This window comes from Tachyglossus aculeatus, chromosome X4, assembly GCF_015852505.1.
Source record: "Tachyglossus aculeatus isolate mTacAcu1 chromosome X4, mTacAcu1.pri, whole genome shotgun sequence".
Classification (NCBI taxonomy): domain Eukaryota; kingdom Metazoa; phylum Chordata; class Mammalia; order Monotremata; family Tachyglossidae; genus Tachyglossus; species Tachyglossus aculeatus.
In genome coordinates, this window is record NC_052098.1 from 41714268 (window position 1) to 41738324 (window position 24057).

At 42.0% G+C, this 24057-nt stretch overlaps 1 protein-coding gene across 1 annotated transcript in view; it reads right to left on the reverse strand.

Moving 5' to 3' along the window:
* Positions 1-359: 359 nt before the first annotated feature.
* The window catches only part of PRR16 (proline rich 16), a 240983-nt gene continuing 217285 nt past the window's right edge, over positions 360-24057 (reverse strand). The window contains exons 3-5 of the mRNA XM_038769376.1: positions 8261-8380; positions 7473-7585; positions 360-2921 (exon numbers count right to left, since the gene is read on the reverse strand). The gene's annotated coding sequence lies outside the window, so the exon portion shown is untranslated. The remainder of the gene's footprint in view (positions 2922-7472; positions 7586-8260; positions 8381-24057) is intronic.

Sequence of the window (24057 nt, forward strand, 5' to 3'; positions counted from 1 at the left end):
TTTAATAACCCATTTGTGCCTCTAAGTGGACATGTAGCACTCATAAATGGTTGTCTGTGAAAAAGTTTATTTTTTCAGATATCAAATACAAGTAGACAGTTACAGCTTTTCTTTTTAAATGTATCTCCCAGTCTGTACCTCAAGGTATGTGGGAGTAGCTTCACCCCAATATTTACTACACAAGTCCTACTTATAATATACTTAAAAATGGCAATCTGTGAAAAAGCTTTTATTTCAGTCAAATGTGGCAGATATTCCATAAAAGTAAGAAACTAAAAATAAGGATAATAATAATAATAATAATAATAATAATAATAATAATAATAATAATGAAACAAAAGGAAACAAACTTTCTCGGGAAGGGCTGAGGGTGAGGGGGAAACAGCACCACACTATCACTGGTACTATTTAGGCAGTACTATTATTCCTGTGCTATATTTTTGTGAATCTTGTCATAGAGTTTTCTACCCTAATCACACAGCGATGTATAGCTCAGAAACTCATCAATGAGGATCAAATAGAAGCTGTTTTATGGTTCTCTACATTTAGTCTGAGGCACATTTTTTGAAAGCTTGAGTTTTTTGGAAACACAAAATATTTATAAGAATAATTTCCTTGTCTTATTCCTCTAGAGTATTTGAGTCTTTTGAAGTGAAACATTCATTTCATGATATATATTCATCCCTTTCTTTCTGAAGATGGTGTTAATGAGGCAACTTTGAAATCCTGTGGCATTTCCTCAGGTTCCATAGAGTGAGGAAAAACATGTATGAGTGATTAAGTGGCACATCTTCTGGCTGCTTGAAGATCCCAGATCCAGGAACTTTGCCATTCTGTAGTGGTGAGATTAACTGTTGGACCAATAGCCATGTCTTCAGTGGGAAAGATTCTTGCCCATCATCCTCGATGGTGAGAGGTGTGTTAGAGAGATCACTGAAATGTTCGCACATCTCACAAAGGAGATGTCCTTTGACAGTGATAAGGGTGGAACCATCTCTACTCCTTGGTTTCAGTCGGTATAGCCATGTCTCTCGTCAGCCTGGAAATCCTGGTAATTGTCGAGTTTAACTTATTCTTATTCCACAACATGTGTCATTAAATATCTCTTTAGCTAGGGTTGTGTGGATCTGCAAGGTGGTATTAAGATATGGCTTTTTCACTAAAAGTAGCTCTTAGATCTCTAAATCACTCCCATCAAAGCAGTCTGGTGTTTTCTTCGAAAGACTACCTGTTAGATCATATTCCAGAGAGGCAACCGATTCTTGAACACATTCGAAGAGGCAGATGGGATTTCTTGCCTTAATTAGGCTGCTTTGATATTGCCAAGTTCCTTTACATGTGGTGTCATTCTCCAGGAATTTAACATTCAGCATCCTGAGTGGTTTGGATGCCACTTTGCACTATATTAACTTTATTGTTCGTAAAAGCTTGGAACATCAGGTTCAGTACTAGGCACCCAATATTGGAGCAATCAAATGAACATCCTTCAGGTCTCACTGCCAGAAGGCAGCAGGGTGCTGCTGCTCAAATTGTGGGTGTATCCAAGGGGTCTTTCCCTTATTCGGTAAGTGACCATTCGTGATGACGAACTGCTTAGCACATTCACTGTGCCAAAGTAGGCCATTGCTGCTTAATTGTCCTGTTCTGTGATGTCCAATTTTTTTTCCACGTTTCAGTGCCACTGTCCACCTGTGCATTGAAATCCCCTATGAGAATCAGCTTAATCAGCTTAATATTGCTATGGGTCTGTCCAGACCCATGTGGAATCTTTCTTTCTCATTTGCGTCAGTCATGGTGGGGGCATGCACCCTGATGATTGTGGCATAGTATTTCTACTTTAAAGCTAAGGTCATTACACTACAACGATTGCCACTGGACAGATTTGGAAGGCATAAGACCGTCAGAAAACCTAGGTCTATCAGTCTGCATTCAGAAGAGAAAGAACTCTTCACAATAGGAATATCCTGCACCTGTTTCTGTGGGCTGTCTTTCTTCAGAAAACTTTGTTTCACTTAGTGCAGGATAGTTCACCTGCAACATGTTCCAGTCATCTTATTGGATGACCCTTTCCAAAGTCGTGTAGCATCCTGATGTTCCATAAAATAACAGAATCGCAAGGTTAAGGCTCACCATTTCTGGGCTTCTAGGTGCAGATTGGATGGGAAAGGAGATTTTTACAGGCATATTTTCTAGTTCTCCTCCCCATTTGGGGTGAGCAGTGTGTTCCTAAATACGGCTGCTCGATCCCCAAAATGTTGCTGAAGGGGCAGCAACAACATTTGGTAACAGAGTGATCAGCAGAGTGAACTGACTACTTGCCTAGGACTTTTGATTAGGCTCTTCCAAAGGGGAGAGAGCTGGCTGTAGAAACTGTCATGCGGGTCTCTCTACTCCCCATAGTTGGCAAGATCCTAGCCAAAGTCCTGCTGGACTGACTCCTGAAGAACACTGTTAACAGCATGCTCCCAGAATTTCTATGTAGATTCAGACCACAGTGGCCATAGGAGACGTGATGTTTGCTGCACCTCAGGTGCAGGAGAAATTCACTGAAGAGCATCAAGACCTCTATATGGTGTCTGAACACTAAAAAAAGCATTTGACACCATTGGCAGGCCTGTTCTCTGGCAACAACCGAAAGTTAGGTTGCCCTAACTATAAAGATTCTATAACTCCACGATGATATGGCTGGTCAGGTCAGAATTGGAGGGGCCTTGTCAGATCCTTCCCCTTCACCAACACAGTAAAGCAGGACTGTGTATTAGGTCCAGGCTTGTTCAACCTATTCTATGCAGCCATGCTGGAGGGCGCAACAAGGAATCTGGAAGCTGGTGTCAGAATACGATTCCAATCCTCTGGGAAACTTTCAACTCAACAGGCTGAGAGCATCATCAAAAGTCCTTGAAACACTCATACAGGAGTTCCTGGGGAGATGAGGAAAATGAAAGGAAACTAAAATTACCCAGGAGAGAATTGGACCCAAGATGTCAAGACCCTACGAAAGCTGAAATTACTATTACACAAAAACCTCCCCCTCAGAGTTCAAATTTCAATTCCCTTCAAATTACTGGGGCATAAGAATCCACACTTGGTAAATAAAGAAAAAGACACAAATATACAATTGGCAGGAGAGTTTGTGTAATTTCTGCCTGAGCAAAAAACATAGATATTTGAAAGTCAAAAAATTAAAATGAATTCCCAATCAACTTGACAGTTCCCTCTTAACCAGTTCCACAGCCCTTTTGGGAGACTTGAGTCCTCAAAGTTGGATTCAAATCATTCATCCAAAGCTCCTGTACCCTGATGACTAGGTTCTAGAAACACACACCTAAGAAGATATGCAGATGAGTGCAATCCTCAGAATTACAAAACCCTATGGAGTGACAATTAGCATGAAGAAGACCAAGGTACTGAACCAACTTAGCAAATCCTATAAGCAACCAAGGATCAATATCAGCAATTCAGAGCTCAAAGCTGCTCCCTAGGCAGCACACTGCCCAATGATTGATGAGGAGATAGAACCCTGAATCAAGAAAGCTAGTGCTTCCTTTGGGAAACTTGACAAATGCCGTAGCTCCAACAGGGCATTTTGAGTTGTAAAGCAAACTGATGGTATAAGTGGGAATTGCAGTGCACACATTTTTTTTAATGACCGGACCTACCATAGATGAGATATTTGACTTCTAGAACACTTCACCAACACCATCTAAGTGCAGCACTTAACATCAGGTGGCAAGGCAAGATCACAAGCAGTGAGGTTCTGAGAACACATTCACCACTGACAACTTTGGCATCATACTGAGTGGGATATGTGAAGAGAATACACTAAAGAGTTACTCTATGGTAAGATGGAATCTGGTATTTTAACCTGCAGGGGACAGAGAAAATGCTATAGGAACACAATGAAGCAAATCCTCAAAAATTGTGGCATGGCAGTAAACATGTGGGTGTGATAGCTGAAGACAGGTGTCAGCCTGGTGTGTGGCACTCACAAATTGCATTACTGCCTTGGAGTAGAGGTTACAGGAAGCTCGTGACACCCCTCTCCTAACCCAAAGAGGGAGAAATGAAAACACTGCCTAGCACTATGAATGGCAAATGGAACACTAGACATGATGCAGAAGAATTTGTCGGTCACACAGTGGTCTGTCAGTCACACTTACCCCTGTGTACATTCATCGATAACAATTCTTACTCTGAGCAGCAGCATCCTTGAACCTGAATAATAGATATGCATATTTCACACTAAATTAACATGCTTTTTCTTCCAGTAAAAAGGATTGTCTTTCTTTCTGTGACTTTTACAGGTGGGTTGACCATAGATTGAAAGCCAGAATATCAGAAACATGGTCCCAGGATTCCATTTATTCCTTTCTGGGGCTTGTAGCAGTGAGAACTCCACCACAACACTTTTATAGATTTTTTTTTTTCTGAAACCACCCCAGGCAGCCTACCAAAATCAAGACAGTTCCAACTAAACTGGGACATATTATCGGTCTATCTGGAATTAACTAAATACCTCTACACTTTCAGAGGGATAAGAAGTATCATCTGTTTGAGGTGGGGGGTTGAAATGATTAAGACCAGTGGGTACTTGGGTAATCACATTGTGTTGCCGATGAACCAAATGGTCTCCTACACATTTTATCACTCTGGTGGTAAATAAAATAATTGATTTGCAGTATGGATTAAGAGCTCTTTTCTTAAAGCTAGCAATTTTCTTCCATTATTTCCACTCATTTTCTTCCTCCTCTTCACACTTTGCTTATCTTGCTTTAGTTAATATTATATATGTTGCATCTCTAGAGTCTCTTATGTAAGCCAGCAGTATGCAATACAGATAGTCAATTTAACAGGAGTGGCAGATCTCCAAGAGTATGGTCATTTGAAATAGACAAATGGAAAAACATGAAAAAAGAACCTTTTACACATCACACTGTATGAACAGAAATCTTGGCATGTAATGGACAGAGTAGGAGAGAGAGCACGTCCCCATTGGCATAACTGAAGTAAGTAAACCACCAAACCTGGGAGTGTAACCAAATGCAGCTCAAACTGGAGCATATGCATACAGCCTGTGTTTAGTCATATCATGTGGCTGATTGAACTGTAGAATCTGGTTTCAGGGCTGTTCTCCAAATATGAGATCTCCTGGAAGGGTTGCACATGAAATGACTGGGAATTAAAAACTAAAATGTAAGTAATGGGAATTATTAGAATTTGGCTGTTGGTGACACCTTAGCAGCAAGCTCAGACCATTTACTTTGTTGAATGCTATGAGGTTTGAGGAAACCTGGACAGTCAGTATGGTCTTGCCATTATACTCTTCAGCACAAGAGTGTTCTTTGAGTCACTTTCTGAGCTGAAATAACATGTTCACTCCATATTGTAATCATTTACTATTTCAGGCATTCCAAATGAACCAAAAGTCCAAACTCTACTCCCTGGTAGATTTCTTCCAATTTTTGATCATTTAAATGCTAATTTCTTCTCACAGCTCTCTGACTCTAGCAGGAGCAGCTAGAAAACAAGGGGTGAGGTTAAGCACCATCACATAGCAATTATAAAAATCACTGTCGCTTCTTGACTATCATAAATTCCAAGGAAGGGTAAAGAATATCCTTTCTGTGACCTAAGTTTGAAAAGACTAGAGTGAAAAAATGAATGTCAAGGCAGAGGCCACAGAAATGTAACACTGATCACCAATCTTTCTGGTTCTAAAGGATTTGTTATAGTTCTTAAACCCGAGAAACTTCTGGTTATTAATAGTCAAAGGGAACTGTTGAGGAACATTAATTTTTGGGAGCATTTGTATGCACAAAACAGGAGAATCAACAGCTTCAATTAAATAAGATGTTGTCCTTTCCATTTGCAAAAGACGGTACTGATTTGGTTAGCATTAGTTGTCAGCTGAAAGCCACCATCCTACCATCAAGAGGCCAGGTACACACAGTTACCTCACTGATCTGAACTTTGAAGATTTAAAACCTTTTTCAGAAGTCTAATCTGTTACTTAACTAAAGTCCATACTTGTCGGCATACAGAATTGCTTATGCAATAAAATGGGTAATTGTGGAAACACATACTACTTAACAGCTATCACACTCATCCACCATTATTTTTGTATGGCAACATGAATCATTGTTACCTGCTTTCCTACTACAACCCAGCCTGCACACTTTGCTCCTCTAGTGCTAACCTACTACTTACTGTACCTCAATCTCATCTGTCTTTCTGCTGACCACTCACTCACATTCTTCCTTTGGCCTGGAACTTTCTCCCTTTTCAGATCCAACAGACAATCACTCAGCCCGCCTTGAAGCCTTATTGAAGGCGCATTTAATCCAAGAGGTCTTCTCCAACTATGCCGTCATTTCTTCTTCTCCCATTCCCTTTGGCATCACCCTTGCACTTGGATTTGCACCCTTTATTCACTCCTCCCTCAGCCCCATAGGAATTACGTACATATCCATAAATGATTTATCTATATTAACGTGTGTCTCCCTCTCTAGACCATAAGTTCATTTTGGCCAGGAACATCTACAAACTCTGTTATAGTGTACTCGCCCAAGTGCTTAGTACAGTGCTCTGAACACAGTAAGCACTCAATAAATACGATTGATTGTTCAAATCAGTAGGGTAACTGTGTAATTGGATCATTTCCCTTAGAGACTACTATTTGCCCAAACTAGACATTTGTAAAGATCACCTTTTTGGGTTTTACGCTACTGTCAAAGGACCACTTATTATATATGCACACAGGGTCCTTGTTTGGGAGTATACATAGAGCTCAGAAGAGTTAGATTCAGAGAAGCAGCGTGGCTCGGTGGAAAGAGCACGGGCTTGGGAGTCAGAGGTCATGGGTTCTAATCCCAGCTCCCCCACATGTCTGCTGTGTGATCTTGGGCAAGTCACTTAACTTCTCTGAGCCTCAGTTCCCTCATCTATAAAATGGGGATTAAGACTGTGAGCCCCACGTGGGACAACCTGATCACCTTGTATCCCCCCCAGCGCTTAGAACAGTGCTTTGCACATAGTAAGTGCTTAATAAATGCAATTATTATTATTATTATTATTATTATTATTATTTTGTCCATTATGGGAATTGCTTGGAATTGGTTAGTAATGTAGCAGCAGCAACTCTCAACTTCAAGTCAATCCAAGTAGTCAGCAAGGTCTAGTGGAAAGAGCAAGAGTCTGGTAAGCATTCAATAAATACCACCATTATAAAAGACCAGCATTCTAGACTCAGCTCTAGCACACTATGTGACTTCAGATAAATTACTTAACCTTTCTGGGCCTCAATCTCCTCCATTTGTAAATTGTACCAGCTTCTTTCTATCTCCAGGGGATGCTGTGAGGCTAAAATGAAATCTGATGAGAACGTTCCTTGGAAAAAAAATCAAGGCACAAAACAACATCAAGTTGTAATTTTAGATCAATCAATCAATCGATGGTATTTATTGAGAGCTTACCAGGTACAGAGCACCAAGTACTAAGTGCTTAGTACTTAAATGGAAGAAGTGTTTGTACTGCCCAGGCTTGTCACATGACACAACGGGGTTATGATCCTTCCTGGAACCAGAACCTACGGAAAAGTAACAGAGAGTTCTTTTACATGACCCTGTAATAAGCAGTGGTCATTGCAAATAAAAATGAGACTATCATTTAGTCTGTATCAAATATTAAATGAGGATTTAAGTATTGTTATTCTTTGTAGAAGGCTACAGAAGTAGAATATTGTTCTACTGACAGTGGTAGTGGTTTTTTCATTTTAGTGAGGAATTTGTTCACTTCAGGTTGAGTAGCAGCAACTTTCTTTTCTTCATAAAACACTTGGAAGCAGACCAACTTCTTTTTCCATTAGGGTTTTCGTCTTCAATCATATTTGTAATTTCATTCACTTTCTTGAAAATTGATGCAAAAGAATTAAATCCCAAGATTTTAGCTGGTGGATGAAAAATCATAACTATCTGTTTTGGCATCTTGCAATGATGTGTTGAATATTCAAAATTCATTGAGATCCTCCTTGGACAATGATTCCTCTGAATGAGATGCAATTAACTCTTTGTCATTTGCATCATCAATTTCTAAATTAAATAGCCTCCCAAGGTTAACAGCTTCTTTGTTTATCTGCTCAGGGATATCTTCGGCACCTTGAAAAATCGGAAGAGGCTGAGGGCAGTGCTTCCCTCAAGATCCATTCATTGTCAATTGCTTAATCTAAGTGCAGGAGGGAGGGGATGGGGAAGAATTTACTTACCTGAAATGCTGGGCTGGAACATCAGAGCAGGTTGTGCATATGGGTTGGGTAAGGCATCAAACAATACTGGTTGTATTTCCAGGGTGCTTGTGTCGGGGACTCTTGTAACCTGGGGTATGCCTGTAATTAAATAATACCTTGAATAACAATACCTCGACTTCATGTTGCACTGTTTGATTCTTCATCTAAATGCTCCTGCTTCTTTTCTTTGTGTTTAAGAAGTTGCAGAACCATGTTTGACTGGTGTGATTTGTATGTCTTCCCTTTATTTCTTCAGTTATTGAATTAGATTTAAGTCTCAAATTTCCAAAATCACTCAGTTGAAAACCGTCTTCCTGTTTGCTCATGACAGGCTATTGAAACAGATGCTGTAGTTCTTTCTATGAGTGTTATTTTGTGTTTCTGCCTGGAAAAAGTTGAACTAGGACTGAAATGGGCCTACATTTGCCATTGGTACACAGGACTGTCCCAGGTAGGGTTCAGGGACTAAAGCAACCCTGTGCCCCACCACTGGGGACAAGTGTTCAAAAAGTAGATGTTCTGTTCTCACACCTCAGAGAAACCCCCCAGTTCCTGGCAAGTGGAGGACCAGAGAGGGAGGTAAAGGGGACCATTGGTCAGAGGGTACAGGAACAAGGGTGTTCAGGGTGTTCAAGCGTGATGGCAGCACTTCATTATGGGGATTGCTTGACATTAGTCTGTAATGCTGCAGTAGCAGCCCTGTACTGTCCCTGTTTACAGGGGCAGGCAGGGCTTCCAAGAGCATAGGAACTAGGGTGACTTACCCTTTGGACCTATTTTAGGAAAGGACCTGTTGGTTATTAGCCAGTCCTAATCCCCAAATGGTGAAACAGTACATTACCCGGCTACAGAAATTCTCCAGTGTACCCTAAAATTGCTGTGCCCAATTCTCCCCTTGTACCACGGGGAGAATAAGCCTTCAGTCTACAAAGGAATCTCTAGAAAGACTTAAACTGGCAGGAGTGGGAACCAATGTCCAATTCCCCCACTGATGCACACCACAAAAATGCTCTACCACATCCCTGTAGGGTGTACGCACCATTAAGGGCAATTAGCCTGACACAAGCTGCTGGCTATTTAATGGGGGGGGGGGGGGGGGGGCATGCTTCTATTTGCTGCAGCCTTTCTTCATTGCAGCTTAAAGATCTGCACTGCCGAGAGACAAGTGGCCAATATAAAATTGATTTCTATGCAAGTAATGAGCTTACTCTTGAAGTAGGCACATGCCTGATTCAATAGAAGACTAAGAAGAAAACTTAGAAGAAGAAGACTTCCTTGATTTAGCTCTCTTTTCCCTGGCTCCCTCTCCCTTCTGTGTTGTCTAGGACTTGGATCTGTGCCCTTTGGGTATTTGGTATAATAATAATGATGATGGTATTTGTTAAGCACTCACTATGTGCCAAGCACTGTTGTAAATGCTGAGCACCCCACCCTCAGCCCCACAACACCTATATACAGACTTATAAATTATATATTGTAAATTATTTATTTATATTAATGTTTGTCTCCCCCTCTAGACTGTAACCTCATTGTGGGCAAGGAACGTGTCTTCCAACACTGTTGTATTGCACTTTCCCAAGCACTTAGTACACTGCTCTGTACATAGTAAAAAGTACATTGATTGATTGATAGATTAAGGGAGGCTGACTCCTCATCTTCTCACTTAAACTCTGTCTTCCCCCTAAACTTCCCATCACTGTAGACAGCACCATCCTCCCTGTCTCACAAGCCCATAACTGTGATATTATCCTTAACACATCTCTCATTCAACCCACTTAATCAATGTCACCGAATCCTGCTGGTTCTACGTTCTACCTTCTGCCCATTTTTCTCAGCATCAAACAGAAATTCCGTACCATCAGTTTTAAGGCACTCAATCAGCTAACCCACTCCTATCTTATCTCAATGATCTCCTACTACAACCCAACCAGTAAACGTACTCACCATACCTCAATCTAATCTATCCCACGGTTGACCCCTTGTCCACATCTCCTTCTGTAACTCCCTCTCCCTTCACATATGATGGACCACCACTCTCCCTACCTTCAAATCCCTCCTAAAATCACATCCCCTCTGAGAGGCTTTCTCCTACTAAGTCTTCATTTCCCTGTCCCTGCCTCCCCTCTGTGTTGCTTATGCAATAGGGTGTGTACCCTTTAAGCACTGAACCTCACCCGGAGCCCCACAGCAATTACTCCATAATTTATTTTAATGTCTACCTCAAGACTGTAAGCTCCTCATGGGTAGGAATCATATCTACCATTTTTTTTCATGGTACTTGTTAAGTGCTTACTATGTGCCAGGTACTGGATTAAGCACTGGGCTAGAAACAAGATGATCAGGATGGACAAAGTCCCTGTCACACATGGGGCTCACAGCCTAAGTGGCAGGGAGAACACGTATTGAATCCCCATTGTACAGTTGACAAAATTAAGGCGCAAAGAAGTTAAGTGACTTATTCAGGGTCACACTTCAGGCAAGTGGAAGAGCTGGGATTAAAATCGAAGTCCTCCGACTACCAGACCTGTGTTCTTACCCCAGGCCACATTGCTTCCCTATTGGTTTGAAGTTTTCATAGCGTGCAAAGAAGTAGACTTCATTCTGCTGCAGCATTGACCCACTTCAGAATGGCCCCAGGTGGAACGGTGGGGACAGGGGGAAAACTGGTTTGCATTCCCATTGCTCCAACTCCTTGGCTTTCTTCAGGGACATGTGGGGTTCCTATCACCTTCACCAAGCTGCAGAGTGAGCTGGAGCAGCTCCAATTCCCTCCCACCCCTCCTGTGATGACCATCCCCTGCCACTACTGCCTTTGCGCCCCCCTCCCCCCGCCACTGCACAATACCACTCAACACTTTCCTCTTTTCTGCTAGCTGCCACTTCCATGGTTTTAAATGCCTTGCCTCACCCCTCAAACTGCACCGCTGCAGCAATGATAGTGTTAAATATCTCTCTTCCACTCCCCCAACACACATTTCCTTCCTGTTCTAGAATACTGTCCTGACTAGAATACTTACCTCCACCCTGGAAATCTGTGGTTCTGGATCATAAATGTCAAATTTAATACATAATAATTTCTCCTAGCTGGAAAGTGCATCCCAAATATTGCACCTCAGAATTCAGATGAAGCCAACAGTGGAGCAGAGGTTCCTTGGAAAAAATCAATGCTGAAAGCTCCAGGCATCAAGGTACCCAGCCAGAACCGTACAGATCTCATATGAGATCAGCTTATGCCATCCAGATTCAAGGATGCGACAGATCAGAGGACAACAGACGTGATAACAAAAGCCTCGCTCTGCTCTGCTTGAGTGTATGTTGTCTTGAGTGGAACTGTGACTGTGATGTAACCTTTTACTTCCACCGGGAAGTATTTGGCTAGTTGTCTGCACACAAGATTACGCTGTCTCAGGAACAGGTCCTTCACATATGCTCCAGGCATCCTGTTTCCTAACCGTGTTAGGCATCAAGTGAGTTTCCGTGCTAGTTGCACGGTTGAGGAGTTGCATTCTTTCTTCTTCCTTTTCTGGCATCCCCTTTCCCATTGGGCAGGAGGTGAGAAGGAAAGAGGGAATTCACCATTACTGGGAAGCTAAATTATGCATTATAGTTTTTCCAGTAGGAATTCGCTCCACCTTTACAGTGGAGTCAAAAGTAATCAGCAAAACCAGGATGAAATGCCAAAATCCTAGGTACAAAGCTTTGACTAGCCTTTAGCTCCCTAGATCCTTCTCCTTCATCTCTCTATTCCTTCACACCTGCAGGGTAGGTGGCATTCTGCCAGCAAGAAAGGACCAATAAGTAGTATTCTGGAAGCTTTCTGAATAGAGTTTAGAGATTTCTCGGACTATGAGTCCAAAGAAAAAGAACATCAACTCCCTTGACTATGAGGCAATGCTTGTTGGTATTCAGAACAAAAGAGCATGGCCTTTTTGGCTGCCATATCACATTGTAAACTTTTATTTAATTTGATGTTCAAAATTGCCCCTGAGTCTCATTCAGTGGTATTGATTTCCCAGTTTCTCCCACCAAATGAATACCTGCTTTCTGGACTATATTCCTCCAGCAGTATTAGTTTCCAAGCTATTGAGCTGATTCTCATTTTATTCTTTTGTGCACTTATTTATAACATCATTTAGACATTTGTATGGTTGCTTTGTTCTACTTGCTGTTTGTAACAGCACCCAATTTACTCTCTTCCGCATTTTCACTGGAGGGGAGTCTACATTAACTTTTACTAAAATGTAACATTTCCATTGACAGAAGAATCTCAGGTTTTTCTCTTATAGTAGGTACACCATTCCTGTGCATGTTTGGGAACTATGTACACTGTGTCCCTAGGCAGCACAGACCTGGTTGTGGCAGCTTCAAATCTACTTCATTTTATTTGAGGTCGCGAATCGAATCTGCTTTTAAGCTTAGGGTCAAAAACAGGAGTACTAAATATTTCCTTTAATCGCTCCTGAAGACAAGTAATGTGTTGTGTTTAATGTAAGGATTTGAGACTTTAGTGACACGCTGGTTTAGGACAAATTTGTACTACAGCATATGAATGTGGGCCACATATTAAAAAAAATTAAAAAACTGACCTAACAATGCCTTAAAGTGGGCTGCACAGTTAGACTGTGTCACCCATCCTGAATGGCTTGCATTTTCTTGCTTGAAGCCAGCAAATAATAATAATGATAATGTTGGTATTTGTTAAGCGCTTACTGTGTGCCAAGCACTGTTCTAAGTACTGGGGGAGATAGATACAAGATTGTCCCGAGGTGACCCTTGGGTACCGGCCATCTCAAGGTCAAAAGCTATCTTGTGACCACCTGAGCTGGCAGGCGGAACTCGGAAGTGAGGGTGGGATACCGCCCCCATGATCAAATCTGCTAGATTGACAGCCCAAGTTGGGAATACAGAAGGTGTCCCTCGCCCCCGTGCCAATCAAATTAGGTTTGGAGGAGGGGGGAGGGCAGAGATTGGATAGACTGAGGCCGGAAGCTGGAATGGCCTAGGGGCACAGGCAATAAATACCTGTCGCCTCTGACTTCGGGGTCAGAACATCAGGACACGCAGCAGCAGGAGCAGCCGCTGCAGCAGCAGCAGCAGCCCACGTGTCTCTCCCTGCCCCGAAGGCCAGATGCCCGCTCTACAACCAGAACCAACACACTGAGGCAAGGGCTGCGGAACGGGTGAGTGTCTCGTGGGTGGGACCCAGGTATCCTGCTGCTGATGGGAATCATGAGTGGATTCCTCCCATGTAGGGAGAACACATTGTGAGAGCTAGCCGCCCACCACGTGCGCGGGGAATGTAATGAATTCTTCCCATGTGGGAAAGTAAGTGGATTCTTCCCGAGTGGGAAGTGCACATGGGTGAGAGCTAGCTGCCTCACCCATGCGCGATTAACGTATGATTGTGTTCCTCCCGTGTAGGGAAGCTCTAATATTGCTAATTGATTATATTCCTCCCGAAAGGGAAGTTCAATCCATTGCGCCTAAACAATTACATAAATTCAATTCGCCTCGCGGAATAAATTTTATATAAAACTCCGGCTTTCCGTCCCCGGCCTCTCTCTCTCTCTCTCCCTCTCGCCTCGCCGATCACTGAACGAACCCGTCCCTGGACGACGGGTGACAAAGATAAACAGTTGTCCCAAGTGAGGCTCACAATCTTAATCCCCATTTTACAGATGAGGTAACTGAGGCACAGAGAAGTGAAGTGACTTGCCCAAAATCACACAGCTGACAAGCGGTGGAGCCAGGATTAGAACCCACAACCACTGACTGCCAAGCCCGTGCTCTTTCCATTAAGCCACAATGCTTCTCTACAAAGTGAAACTCTAACCCTAACCTGTATACTTCTCTACAAAAAATACAAAGTGAAGCTCAGAGTACCTACTGAGACTTAGTGGAAACAGCAGTGAAAGAAGATTTCTGTGTTCAATCAATCAATCAATGGTTTTTACTGAGCATTTACTAGGCACTGTACTAGGCGCTTGGGAGAGTACAATATAACAGAGTTCACAGACTCATTCCCTGCCCAAAAGGAGCTTACAGTCTAGAGGGGGTTAACAGATATTAATGTAAATAAATTACAGATATGTACGTAAGTGCTAGGGTAGGGTGAATAGAGGGTACAAATGCAAGTGCAAGGGTGATGCAGAAGAGAAAGGGAGTGGGGGAAGTGAGGGCTTAGTTGGGGAAGGTCTTTTGGAGGAGATGTGATTTTAATAAGGTTTTGAAGGTGGAGAGAGTGATGGTTTATCATGTATGAAGGGAAGGAAGTTTCAGAGGGAGAATGTGTGTTTCTAAATTCCATTTCAAAATCTGTAACTTTCAAAGTGCCATTTTGTGTTATGTCTTGCAAACTGAGAGGAAAGGGAAGAAAGCATGCAATATAGCTTTCCTTCTGTTTCACTATTTTCATTTTATTTTGAAAATACATTAATTCATGTTCAGGACACTTTTTCAGAAGCAACAAGCTTTAGTTTTGGACAATTGATTGTCGCCATAAGAAAGACGTAATAGTCACCAAAATTGCTTGCAACTGCAGTGGTTGTTTCTCATTCTGAAAAACAGAACCATGCATTTGCCTCAATCATTGTATAGTTCAGTTACAATCTGTCTGTGGGACACTTAACTGCTCTGTGCCTCAGTTTTCCCATCTGTAAAATTGGAATGCTTATGGAGTTTAAGCCATAATTGGGGCTGGTAAAAGTGAGATATATTAAAAACCTGACAAAAAATGATGACTGTTTAGTGATTCCTAAAAAATTGTCATCAGTGAATATATACTCCCTATATTGAACTTTACCAGGAAGAGTGGGGAAATGCAAGAAATAAAAATTCCTCAGGAAAAAAATAGATCCCAGATGATTTTCCATGACAAGTTTGTATGGGAGCTGAAAATATCATTCCATAAAAATATTCCCTTAAAATTCAAATTTCAATTCCATTCAAACTGCTGGGCAGGAGAATCTATGCCTATTACATTACAAAAAACATCTGTGCAGTTGTCTATCAGAAAGAGAGTATATGTTATTTCCAAACCTGAGAAGACAATGCAAACAATTTAAACTATAAAAAGAGAGAGAAAATGAAACTATTTAAAAAATCCCCAAACAACTTGACAGTGCCCTTTTAACCAGTTCAGTGGCACTGCTGGGAGGCTGAGTTATCAAGCTGGATTCAAAAGGTTTTATACTAATTATAGCTTGAGAGCAAGAGATGGCCCCCTCTTGTATAATAACAGAGTTACTGAGCTGATCATTTGCAAGACAGCTGAGCAGAGGGCTGATATTGCTCATGATTACAAGCCTTTTTGAGCAGCATCCTGGGTTGTCTCAATAATTTTCAGTAGTGCTAAGAAGGATTTACCATCAGGTTTGTAACGAAAAGGACATTTTAGGGAAAGAGGTGTGATGAATGATGACTGAGAACTAGGGCACATCAAATGGGGCTGGTAATTAAAATAACTGCAGTTTGAAATCTTTCCTTTCAAAACACTTAACCATCAGTGTTGTTTACTGAGCACTTGCTGTTAGCAGAGCACCGTACTGAGCACATGAGAGAGTACATTACAATAGAATTGGTAGACAGGATCCCTGCCACCAGGAGTTTACAGTTTAGAGGGAGAGACCATCATTAAAATAAATTACAGATAAGGGGATTGGCAGGGTATTTGGATATGTACATAAGTGTTATGGGGATGGGGCAAACGTCAAAGTGTTTAAAGGGTTCAGACCCAAGTGCATAGGCAACACAGAAGGGAGGAAGAGGGATTAATCAGGGAAGGTCTTTTGGAGGAGATTTGATTCTAGGTGGTCTTTGAAGGTGGGGAGAGTGGTGGTCTGTCAGATATTAAGGTTGAGGAGAGTGTTCCAGGCTAGAGAAAGGATCTGGGCAAGGGATCAGTGGCATGAGAGGCAAGATCTCTCCTCGTAAGGTCTTGAGAAGCAATGTGGCCTAGTCGATAGAGCGGGAGCCTGGGAGTCAGAAACACCTGGGTTCTAATTCCAGCTCTACCATGTGTCTGCTGTGTGATCTTGGACAAGTCGCTTAACTTCTCTTTGCCTCAGTTACTTCAACTGTAAAATGAAGATTAAGACTATGGGAAACATAGACTGTGTTCAACCTGATTAGCTTGTTTCTACCCTACTGCTTAGTACAGTGCTTGGCACATAGTAAGTGCTTAACAAATGCCATAAAAAGGGCTCAAAAATTATTAAGCCTTGAATTGAGAGTCAGTAAGTCAGTCAGTCAATCATATTTATCGTGTACTTACTGTGTGCAGGGCACTGTACTAAGCACTTGGGAGATTACAATATAACAGTATATCAGACATATTCCCTGCCCACAGTAAGCTTACAGTCTAGAGGGGGGGAAACAGGCATTAATATGAATAAATAAATTACAGATATGTAAGTGCTGTGGATCAGAAACAACTTGATGGCACTTAATTAAAAAAAAGGCTGTGGGGCTGTGAGGAAGGGTGAATAAAGGGAGCAAGTTGGGGCAACACAGAAGGGAGTTGAAGTAAAGGAAAAGAGAGCTTAGTCAGAGAAGGCCTCTTGGAGGAGATGTGACCTTAATAAGGCTTTGAAGAAGGGGAGAGTAATTGTCTGTTATAAGGAGAGAGGAATCCAGAATTCACTGAGAGCACAGAAGCAGCATGGTGTAGTGGATAGAGCTTGGAGCTGGGTTCTAATGGGTCATGGGTTCTAATCTCAGCCCTGTCGCTTGTCTGCTGTGTGACCTTGGGCAAGTCTTCTCTGGGCCTCAGTTACCTCATCTGTAAAATGGGGATTAAGACTGTCAGTCCTATTTGGGACAAGGACTGGGTTTAACCTGATTTGCTTGTATCCACCCCAGTTCTTAGCACAGTGCCTGACACATAGTAAGTGCTTAACAAATACCACTATTTTATTATTACTAGGTATGCACAATATATGATCAGAACTCTTTTTCTGAATGTCTGCCTTTGGCTAGAGCTAAGGGAATGGTCAAGGCAAGGGAACCTGACCTCTTGAGCACAGTGAGAGGGTGAAGGGAAGACTGTGGTCATTCTAATTATTTTGAGGCTACTGTTTTAATTCAGTAATATTTACTGAGCACTTTCGATGTGCAGAGCAGTATACTAAACTAGCACTTGGGAGAGGTTAATAGAAGTAAGAGACATTCTCTGCTCTCTGGAGTTTACTGTCTCTTGAGGAAAGAGACAGGCAGACATAAATCCTGTATATTCAGGGGGAGCAGGAATGAATATGTGCTTGGTTTCAGCAGTATTAAGTTTAATATTCTGTTTATCCATATAATGTGTCGGGAAGGGTTGTGTTGCATGACCTGATCTGTACCAGGTGTAATAGTTAATTAATTCCAAGAGATGACCTGAAAATGCATTTGCATACTCTCAGCTTCCCACCTGCTGCCTAATTTTAAAGTGTTTTCTTAACTGGGCATTCCAACCTGGAATAATACAAAGGGCCTAGGCATTCAGTGACATCTCAGTGGGCTGAGTCATTATCAGTCCTGAATTTGAAGGCCAAGGGCTGCAATCAGGGAAATGCTTAAAAGAAAGGAGGTTGATAGGTTTGTGGGTTTTGGCAGGAAAAAAAACATACCTCACAGGGACTGTGAAAGACCATGTTGAGAGTTGAATGCATGACAGAGAGGAAGGCGGCCACCTAGTACATGGGTAGCTAAATAAGCTTTGAAAATATATCAAAATACTGATGCTACCTGAGAGAGACATCTAGCAAGAGGGAAATATTTGCATTTTGTGACTGGACTTTATTTTATGCTCTTCTGAACCTGTTATCTAACAATAGCTTGTTAAATGCTGGTTGCTCTTAGTGATTTTCAGTAATACTTGAAGCTCTTTTGTAGCTTTAGTAAAATGCTTTTTTATCTGTTTTCTTATATGAAACAGAAAGGCTATGCATTTTTCAGTCTCCAACATCCACATTTGGACCCAACTACTGAAGGAGGGGGAAGAAAACTCTACAGTTGACACTGATCATTCCAGTCATAGGGGAGGGCAAGATCATGAGTCTTGGCTGATTCCTGAGCTGTTTGGGTGACAGAAACTATGTCAGTGGATGATGGCAATTTACTACTGGAATCATGGGGTGCTCTAGCCGGGAAACATTCATGTGTGGGATGTAGAAGGCTGGGGACACTGAGATGAAAAGAAAAAAAAAAACAGCCCTGGCTATCTAGTGTGGGAGAAGTCTTGTCTGATGTCAGGCAGTGGATTAACTTTGCACAACTCCAGTGAAACCTGTTGTGGAGGTCCCTAGAGTATGTTCCAAGATCATCAGAAGAATTGTACAGGAAAGATGATGGGGACTTTCACAGCAATGAGGGGGAACATCTATGACCCGCCACGACAGGTTATAGTAAAGACTACCTGGGTTGTAGAAAATTATGTAAGCCTTTTGTTCAATTCAATTCACTGGCCCAGTGTGCTTAAAAAACAGTATGACATTGTCAAAGGGAGCCATATGTTTCACAGGAAAAAATGAAGTACATAATTTAGCCCTTAAAATCTCCCTCTACTCTATGGGGGAAAAACAACAACAACAAAAAAGGAGTTATCTTCCAACAACTGCAATCTGCAAAATGTGCTGCTTAAGTCTCATTGTGTTCAATGTCCCCCACTGGATCTGTAAAAAGAAAATGGCTTTATTGGAAAAAAGGAAAAAATACCAACAGGCTTGAATGGGGCATTCTTTGAGCACCTGGCACTTATGCCATTATTTTCCATATGAACACAAAAGAGAAACTGCAAATATTCACTTTGAAAACGCTTAGAGCATTGGATAAGATATTCAAATTACAGGCCCAGGATACTGAAAACTCTGTCACTACCATTCCTGCTGGTATTTTAATTGTTAGGATGGTATTTCTCCAAGACTATGATGGGAGAAAGTGCATCAGATATGAGGCATTATTTACCTCGGGTTGGGGACTGGATTGGATTGCCCTTTGCTGCCTCCTCTCTGTGGGGAAGTGAGGCACCCAATCCAGTAGCATGGAAGGATACAATCTGTGGCATTGCGGGGAGTGCTCTTCTCCCCTCCGCTAGCCTCTCCAACAACATAATGGAACCAGGGTGCCTCAAGTTTACTTGGGATTTCCAAGTCCATTTTCAATCCAACTTTTCATCTGCTACCAAAATAGAGAAACCATAGGGTAACCGAGCCTCTCAGCTTAAGAAACATCCTACTACTGATTAAGAAATATCACCATGAGGTATCTTCCCACCATTTTACGAAGAAAAAAGATTTAAAAAGTCCAAACTCTACAGTTCTGAACTATTTGACATGTAAAACATTCTCAAATACTGAAGTGTTTGGAGCTGAGAAATGGTGGAATTTTGTGCCACAGTTGTCAAATTATTTGCAGCATTTATAAAGCCTGAAAATTGCTGTCTTTCTTATGTTTTATGTTTCAATCTCCTTTATTGATTTATCTCATAAAATCCCTGGCGCGTGGCCCAAACCATCAGAAGGACTATGCAGAAGAGGTGTTAGGAGAGTTTCACAGTGAAGGGTTAGAGAGGACTTATGCTCTCCTGCTATTGGTCATAGAATCGATCACCAGGGTTGGTGAAAATTACATGCACCTGTTTCTCCACTCAATTCACTGGCCCAGTGTGCTTAAAAACAGGAAGTTCTATAGAGGATGTTGCCCAATGAATGTTCATCTTCTTTCCCTTTCAAAGTCAAGGTGCCACTTGGGTGGCAGAATCTGTTTATGGGTGCTATTTGTTGGATTCTCAGCTCTTTATTATTTCTTGGCATGAGGCTTCAAGCCACAAGGCTGCAACTATTAGCCATGTAGCATTCTGCAAAAAACTGGTTGTCCATGGCTAGCAGTGGAGGAACCAGGGCAAAGCAGATCAAAACTTCCAGACATTCTGTACTGCAACAAAGAAATTAACCAAATTAAATTGAAGTTAAATTAAATTAAAGAAAGTTAAACTGAATGTTTACTCTTCACTAATATTTGCAGGCCTTGATACATGTCCGGGCAAACATCTAGAGAAAAAGTTGAAGCTGGTGTCCTCACAAGTGACTTAGCCTGTAAATAAAAGAATCCAAAGAATGAGGTCTTCCTTGGATACCATCATTAGTATATTCATGTTCTGTGGCTTGCTGATTGATTCTCACTCACTGAAGATTCCCGGAGTTTCTGAAAACTTTAGGGCCTCTGGGAAATGCAGTTCCCAGCTAGGAGGACTTGAAAATTTTTCTATTTCCTCTTTTACATTTTCTTACAATCAGGTTCTGCTAACATGCATGGTATGAGGTTCCTCCTCCTGTATAATCCCATACCATCTAACCACTGTGGGTTTATATAGGCTTATTTTCCCCAATTCCAGTGGGGAATTGTGGCCCAATTTTTAGATTTCAGTCATTCTTTGATTCAGTGGTATTTATTGAGTCCAGCACTTGGAACAGTGCTTTGCACATAGTAAGCGCTTAATAAATGCTATCATTAATTACCGTCTGTGTGCAAAGCACTGTACCAAACAATGGGGAAGAATATAATAAAGGATTAACAAGACTTGGCCCCTGGCCTTTAGAGGGTTCATAGTCTAAAAATGGGGACTGGGAGGTAGGTGACAAATACTATTTTTTTAAAAAAGAGGATGGCTTTAATATGTAAGGGCAAACACAAAGAAACAGAGCACCAGAGCACTACTGTTGAAGGAGCTACATGAGATGCACAGTCTAAATTGGAGGGAGGAGGATTTAATCCTCATTTTACAGATGAGGAAACTGAGGCACAGAGAAATTAAATGACTTTCCCAACGTCATAGAGCAAGCAGTTGGCAGAGCTGGGTTTAGAACCCAGGTCTTCCGACTCCCAGGTCCATGCTCTTTCCACTGAGTCATGCTGCTTCTCTTTCCTGCAACCAGTCAGTACAAACTCCAACCTGTCCTAAATAAAGGACTTAATCTTCAAGTATTAAATGAGTGCCAGGTGACATCAGGAGAGTCAGGACCACAAGATTATTACAGTGGGGCAGGTACAAGGCTCAGGGTGACATTGTGATGGCACAGTGTCAAGAAGATCACAGCATCATGGTGTTGACAGACTCCAGAGCAGAGTGATACCGGCTCTGACTACAGTACCTTTTGGTACTCTGGGCTTCGCTGATTGGAAGCTTTTCAGTTAGTCTCTTCTCTGAGATTTCAAACTGAAATTGGTGAACGGTGGGATGGGAAGGCGGATTCTCCAGATGTTACCATTGCTAAACTATGCTTTCCCTTCCCTCTCAACAATCCCCCAACTACCTCACTGCTGTTATTTATCTCCAGCTGCAGTGGCACATAATATTTACAAAAGGAAAATGCAATTGTAATTTCTTGACACCCATCAGATAATTGCTGCTTCCATTCCAATTTTGGAGGAAGAGGAGGTGTCCTTCCTGTCTTTTGTATTGAAAAATAAAACTACTTAAATAACAGTGCTCCCTTCCCAGAGTATTTCTTTTTTCACACATTATACAATGCATTATCACTCCAAACTGCAAAAAGGTGACCCCAGAGTCACTGGATTTATATTCATAGAAAGGGAGTTGCACATAACTAGCCCTCAAGCACTGCTCTGGCTGGAAGGGTCAGCGGAAACACCACGCCCTCCACCAGCCCTCTCTTTTTCCTCATTTTTCCTTTAGGGCAGACACTGAAAGTCAAAATCTGTTGCAAAACCCCAGATTTCCAAGCCTTGTAAGCTATGCTTTTGGGTTGCATCTGTTGGGTTGAGTCGTATTAGAGACAATGAAATTTTGGAAACTGAAAGTCTTGCCAGCAAACCCCATCTGACTCTGGTTGGAAGTAGCAATTATCTACATAATGATCATCTCTTGCCACCGGGATTGAAATGAATGCATCCCAATGGGACAGGGTTAAGTTCTGTTAAAAATGGAAATGTTCATAAACAACTCTCCCCCGCAACCAACCAGTAAGTACTAATCTACCCATCTTGGAACAAATTTCATAGCATACATATAATGACCTGCAGACTTTTCTGGTCTTATGCTATTGAGTCTTCTCCAACCCATAGCAACTCCATGGACACATCTCTCCCAGAATGCCCCTTCCCCCCTCCTTCTGCAATCGTTCTGGTAGAGTATCCATAGAGTTTTCTTGGTAAAAATATGGAAGTGGTTGACCATTGCCTTCTTCCATGCAGTAAACTTGAGTCTCTGCCTTCGACTCTCTCCCATACCGCTGCTGCCCAGCACAGGTGAATTTTGACTTGTAGCAGATGGCCTTCCACTCAGTAGCCACTGCTCAAGCTAGGAATGGAATGGGTATGCCTCTGCTTGACTCTCCCTCTTGTAGTCCCATAGTCGAGACTGGTAGTGTACTGGAAACTCTCCAGGTGTGATCCTGAGAGGAGACCTTCAGGCTTACCTGCCACATTAATGTGGCTGGGGTGGTTAGCAGTAAGTCCTGGGTAAGCGTCAGGATTTCCTGAACAATGAGCATCCAACCTGCTGCTCCCCTTGATAAGTGACAAAAGGGTTTGTGAGAGAGCCAGCTCAGGAGAACTTTAAGGAGTTTGTGGCAGAGGGCCAGGAGAGAGAGCCAACTGAGGAGAGTTCCCTAGCCAGCCTCTTTCTTACTCCCCTTGAGACTCTTAGTCCATTTAAATAGCTTGCATCCCAGCTCCACACCACAAGACAGCCCAAAAAATGTGTGGGACATTCTCCAAAAGCTGGTTGACTAGCAAGAGTGGTGGAGGAATGGGGAGAAATTCATGGTTGCTCAATCCATGTCCATATCTCTCCCACAGCACATGTCATTATTGTTGTTGCCTGTAGTGCCTTCCCACTTCCACCACCATTACCTGGACTTATATATATGTAGCGAGGGAGGCACCATAGCTTAGTAGAAAGAAAATGGGACTGGAAGTCAGAAGACCAGGGACTGAGTCCCAGTTCCACCACTGGCCTACTCTGTGAATTTGAGTAATTTACAGCTTCTCTGGGACTCCATGTCCTCATCTGTAAAATAGGGATAAAATAGGTCATGATCTCTGTGTGGGCCAGGGACTGTGTGATATCATAACTTTGTTATCTATCCCAGCACTCAGCACATAGTAAATGTTTATCAAATGCCATGATGATGATGATTATGTTCCAGAGTGTTGACAGTTAATACTTGGAACCACCCAGAAAGAAAGGAAACAGCCGTGAAGGTCAGAAGAGCCAAAGAGGATTCATTATTCCTTGTGAAAAGGACCCTCCAATACATGATGGCGGGGTGATCTCTGGGTGAAATACTGGTCATGAAACATCACTGTGTGCCCTAAAAATGAGAGTTTTACAACTAACAACTCTAGCTAGGAAAAGGTATCTGCAGAACCATGGACAGATATGATATGCAGAGTACAGAAGACTGCTGGTCATGTACCAGTCTTTTCATCCCCTGTACACACTTGGTTCCTTTATGTTCAAACATGGGACAGGACTATATATCTGGGAATTCAATACAGTTATTGGGACTTCAATCATTAAAGTTGGTTTCAGCAAGACCCATCAGCGGCAAGCATGGGAAACAATTCTATCTAGACAAAAAAACTTGATTGAACTCTTCGTATGGATCAAATACTCCTGGAGGTATGTCTTCAAATCATCTTTCCCCATATTCAAAGCCCTCCTAAAATTCCACCTCCTTCAATGATCTTTTCCTGAATAAAGCTCAATGCTCCATCATATAGCAACCCACCAATGATCTCTAGCACTTTCTTATTCCCATCCTCAGCACTTG